This window comes from Oreochromis niloticus, linkage group LG5 (genome assembly GCF_001858045.2).
Source record: "Oreochromis niloticus isolate F11D_XX linkage group LG5, O_niloticus_UMD_NMBU, whole genome shotgun sequence".
Lineage (NCBI taxonomy): Eukaryota > Metazoa > Chordata > Actinopteri > Cichliformes > Cichlidae > Oreochromis > Oreochromis niloticus.
In genome coordinates, this window is record NC_031970.2 from 5,545,750 (window position 1) to 5,551,804 (window position 6,055).

The following is a 6,055-nucleotide window of genomic DNA, read 5'->3' on the forward strand; positions in this document are numbered from 1 at the left end:
AGAAAAGTTACAGTACAATTATTTTAACAGTATTTACAATGATCACTTTGAATATTAAACTTGATAAACTATTGAGTTATTATTGAACAGCAGGAGTGAACCCTCTACTTCAACACAAGGTGGCGTTATTTACCCACTGAAGCTCTCTGGGGTGATTAAATGGGTGCTCAGCCATGCAATCAATGCATAGCTGCATAGAGAAGACAACAACATAATGCATAAGTCCTAAAAACTGCATGATACTAAACCATGTTCAGAAGTACTAAAATACCTTTTCCAAGATAGATTTACAGTGAGTTACACTGTGTGCTGCAAACTATGACTCCAATCAGTCAAGGGAGGCTTTCCACCTCTTCAGACTCAGACTTTCAGGCGGGGACCACATAATGTTGCTATTTTACAATCCAGAGCAACATGATGCCAAAGTAAACCTGACCTTTAACCTTTGGGGTCTAAAATGTAATTTTATCATTTTATTTTATTATTATTTATTTATTCTTTGAGCTAAAGGGACAGTTTGTAACACATTTAAGGAAATCGCCTAAAGGTTTTAAAGAGATTTTCTTTTTGAGAATGGATGAACAAAGCAAAAACGAGCCTGCAGCCACATCTGTCATAGGTACAAGAGGCTCAATTTAAAGGACCAGTGTGTCTGATTTAATGAGCACTATTCACAGACACAGAACAAAACTAAATATAGTATTTGTAGTTATTTTTCATCAATCAACCAGAACTATATACTGCTGAGCTTCTGTTAAATTTTGTTAGCTCCTGTTATCCTGTTTCCACAGCAGGCCAGGATGGACACATCCAACACCAGCTCTGGAGAAACATCTTTTATATTCTACACTGAACTGACCGTACCACACTTGAACAAGGACCTGTGAGGAAGCGGTTTTCTTTTTGTTGTAATTATGCAGCCTCACCACTAGATGCCACTAAATCCCACACACTGGTCCTTAAACTGTATAATTTAGTCAGTGGAACTTGTCTTCATTTGACCTGAGAAAAATAAAATATAAAATAAAATAAAACTGTTTTTTGGTGTCAGATTTAGGCAAGCAACAAATCGCTTTTTCATTTTCCAATTTGAATATAAAAGCACAAATGGCATCCAGTCTGAGGCAGAGTGTTAAATCATTGCTGTGTTTAAAGTTAAAACAAACAGCTGTAGGAAAAAAAACTGTAGGGAAGTCAAAGAGAAATCATGCCTTGTGTTTTGGTGTGTTAATTAAAAGGAAAACAGTACTCAAATGTCCACTTTAAGCTGTTCTCAGCCATTATCACTCAGACTTAAAACTTTGCTTTACAAATTTGAAAGACCTAAAGTTATTCAGCAACTCTGTGTTATTTCTGTTTTTTTGTTTTTCACGAGACCCTGATAAGTCCTGCTGGAATTTTGCAACAGGTTAAATAGGAAGCGTCAACCTTGGAGAGTGTAATTTACTTAATGAGAATTACTAAAGTCAACCAGCAGTTTTGAAGCAAGTGATGGCTGATATTAAGTGGATTCGAAGAAATAATGTGTTTATTATTTCCGTACTGGCAGAAGTTCAGAGTGCGGTGGACAAGTTAACAAGGCTGTCTGGGAAAGTTGACAGGAACATGTTGATGTGGAAGGAGGAGCAGGGGGTGGGGCCTGGTGGATGACAGAGTAAAAAGCTTCTTACCCTCTGTGAAAAAGGTTGAACAAAAAATGGATTCTTATCTGACTCATTAGGGAAAAAATGGGTGAAGAAACAAATTTGTTTAGCTTTAACAATTAATTAAAGCATCGAGCCACCCATTCACTCATCATTCACTGTGACTGCACCTAAGGTGACGACTCGGTTTTGATCAGAAAATGTAAAACGGTGGAGTCGTGATTTAAAATATGGATAAAAAATTAAATGTGAGCAGCTGTAAGATTATAATATGTTGGTGTGTTTTAAAAGCACAATAAATCAGACATAATACCAAATCAGCTCATCAGTAATCTCTCCACACTCTTGGATCTCTTTAAAAATCAGTATGTGATGTAATTCTGTTTACATGTGCCGAATACACATCAACATGCAACGATATGAGATGGCTGTCTTTTCTTCTACTGTTGCACACATATTCTGAGTCTGACTGGCTACATTTACTACTCTATGAGATGAAGCATGCTTTTAAGAGAAAAGAGAATACTGATAATTTTGATGGAAACAAATGAGATTGGTACACATTTGTTTTTATTTTGTACGTGCAGTTAAAAAATGAAAGTTCTGGGCTAAAGAGTCTACAGACACCGAAGACTTCCTTGCAGACTGTAACAGTAATGACAGAGGAAACGCTCCCAGCTCCAGCTGCAGCCCAGATGTCAGAAAAGACAGATGGCAATACACATAGACTAAGACTTATAAATAAAGTATAGGCACTAGGTTGATGAGTGCAGCTCTTCCAGAATATTAGCAGATCTGTTTAAGCACATTTTCAAATATTTTTACTACTTAGGCTAAACTTAATTTATAGTGATGTACTTAAATTGTTGTTGTACATACTCTGGTAGTTACTAGAGACCAAAACTGATCTCTGATGTTAGTTAACTGTGCAAATTTGATTGCTTCCTGTTTTACTTAAAATGTTTGTTTGTTTGTTTTCTTTTGTATCTTTCCCTTCTAGGATTGGATTGTTTCCACCTGCCCTCTCCTGTGTCTCATTACCTCTGTCTGTATAGTCCTGTCACTCTTTTCTTTTCCTGATCGTCGATGTATGCTCCATGGTCTTTACACACTAAATAAAGGTTTCCCAGTTATTGTTCAGCCAGAATATTACACTTACACCGCATGTTATGTATAAAGTGGTCTTAGCATGGCATTATCCTTCAATTAGCCTTCAATGTCTAACTTTAGTAGCGTAAAATCCAAATCTCTCCAGAAGAACTGTATGATTATAAACTGTAATTCAATTTACATTTGCAAGAAGCAAACAGGAAGTCTATTGGCTCAGCTGTTTCGCTATTACCTGTTCATTAGCAGTGGGTCTGAGACGATCGCTAATGCGCATGCTCCATACGCCCAAAGTTGCTAAACATCTTGTAAGCTAAGCAGAATGCACGAGGTTAGCTAATCTCTGAGCTGAACAACTCTGAATCACAAACCAACAATTACAAAGAAATACATGAAATTAGTTATACTGAAAAGATCAGTGCTACAGTGAGAACATCTTATAAATAAATGACACAGTAGGCGCTGGCGTGTCAAGCTTTTGTTACAGTAGCCTATGTCTATATGGTATATGCATATGATAAATATACAGTAAAGTGGTTTACATGGCAACCGCCTCTGTTGTTTGATATTAATGCTTGTTCTGCTTGGCCTGTGATTATTTTTGATTCTCAGTCTTGAGCAATTTCTTGTTCAAGAGAACTGGAGTAAATCTGGCCTCTGGCTAACGACACCCAACATTGCATGTAATTACACATCTAAATGGTTAAACATATAGACGAGTTAAAAGACATTCTTCCTTGGCATGCTGGGACAGAGTTGCTACAGAGAAAAGAAAACAAGACACTGATAATATACAGACTTGATGAAAGCAGTTAAACATCGCTGACAGGCAGCAACAGCACAGTCATTAAATCTGAACACTTTTACTGTCAGAAAGCCGTGTGGAATGTGTGTGATAAATAAAGATACAAGTTCATATGAATATGAATGAAAGATTATCTCCTAAAATCATTTCTGTATGTAAAAGTGTACTAATTTACTTAAAAAAGAGCCAAATTTGTTTTTGCAATGATTGTACCATTATAACAACTTATGGACAGCAGCATAAAGAACAGGTTGAAGATTACCAATCAACTTGGAATTAGTGTGTTTTTTATTGTGTCTGTGCTAATATTATGATTTATAGTAACTCAAAGGGTTTTCCATCTGCAACCAAAACATCCATCACACAATAGTCCATTGTTGCACTGATGATCTGTTATTGTAATGAGAATAAGCACTGTCAGTTATTTAAAGCAATCTTATTTTGCCAACTTCCCAGCCATGCAGTTGGACTGTGTGCAGGGGCTGATTATAATGAACACAGACACTATACTTAGAATAAACTTGAATCCCTTTAATGCTAGCAAGCACACCATGTAAAAACAATGAAAGGCAGTATAATATAGCTTATTTTGACTCAGTCCCAGTTATAGCTAGGTCTATAATTTGTCACACAACCACTGTTTTTGTAGTGTTTTTGTAGTTTTGCCATCTACACCACCACAGTGGATTTTTTCTCAAACAATTAAGACGTGATTAATGTGCAGACTGTCAACTTACAAACATTTTGCAGGAATTACAGCCCTAAAATTAATTTTAAAACTAAGAATTGTTCCTAATACTCGGATGAAAATCCTTTGCAGCTAATCACCAAAAGCTGTGTTTCCTCCCCTGAGATGCTCTTTTAGGCCTTTCCTGCAGCACCTTCTGCTTGTATTTGGGTCATTTTGGTTTTAGTTTTGTTTTCAGGTTTTCTTTATAATAAATGAAAAGCATGTTGAGATCAGGTGACTGACTTGGTCATTGAATATTATTCTATTTCTTTGTCTTGAGAAACTCTTGGGATATTTTTAACTCCTATTTTGCATTTTTTTATTTATTTATTTTTATTTATTTATTTATTTTTGCAGGGTCAATATCTGCTCACACTGCGAAGTGCTACAATATTTAGCTGGATCTAAGCAGAGTGTTGACGTGTACACTTCTGAATTCATCCTGCTCCAATCCTGCCTGGCAGCTTTTTCAATCATAATTGTAATGATTGTTTTAAATCCAGCTGTATAAAATCTCAATAGCCTCCTCTTGTTCATGAATTTTTTAATCTGTTTATTTATTCATTTCTATCTGTGTTTTTCAGTTATTACATCTTGGTGACCCCTGTGCATGCATCCTAGCAGGAGAAGGCAAGAGGCCCTAGATGGGGTGCTCACAGCCAAAGGATGAGAGTCCCAGAGGACCAGAGGCAACAGGCAGTCGGCCCTGCTAGAGGCTGGCCACCCTGGTACGAGTCGAGAGGAGAGCAAGTGGTGACCATGTCCCACAGGGGCCTGCTACATCTATCAGCAGTCTAGTGTTCATCTTCAGTTATGACTAGTAACTCAGTTCCACTGGCAGTCATAAATGCCCATGCCATTACATTCCCTCCACAATGTTTGACAGATGATGTGGTATGCTTCACATCATGGACTGTTTCTCTCTTTCCCCATACTTTTCATTTCCTTTCATTCTGGTTAATCTTGGTTAATTTTGGATTCATCTGTCAGAAGAATTTTTTTTCAAAACTCTGCAGAAAATTGTAAAAGAATCTGAAAAGTCTTATCTGGTTTTCTTGTTCTTGAATGTAACCAGATGTTGGCACGTTGGTGTAAACCCTGTTTATTTACGTATTTGGAGACATCTCTTGATTATAGACAATGACAATAATACAGAGGTCGGTACTACAATCACATCCTGATTTAAAATCCCCTGTGGTGCTGTACAGAAAAAGGGGGGGGGCTTTTCCCAACAATATTTTTAGTTTGTATCATTTAATTGAGTTAAAATAGAGTTTCTATTTATGTTTCTAATGTTTCTACCTTTTGTTGATATTTATGTCTGTATTACCTATACTGCTGGAAAACACAGCTTAGGGTGTGTTGTCATTGAGACTTTTTTCCCCACACAGTATCTCAAAATAAACAGTGGATTGCAGCAATTTATGTTGCACAAAATATTTTGAAAGTCAGAAGTGAGAGAGCAAAATGCTTTATGGGTGAAGAGAGCTTCACAAAAAGAAAAAAAGAGAGAGCAAGTGAGAGAGAACTCGAGTCATTACTCAAATGACCCGAGGCTGGTACCCTCATATGCAACAGGACTTAACTACAGGATACAAGAATTCCCCGCTTTTGTCTGGTAATTACACAAACAAATGAGGTAGTCTGGAAGAGCTCAATAAACTGTGACAAGAAATTTTCCATAAATGCATGCACACACGTACATGCATGGATCTGTAAATCCAGTAACCTGGAAAAGCTTACTTGTGTACTGGTCATTAGTTATGCATG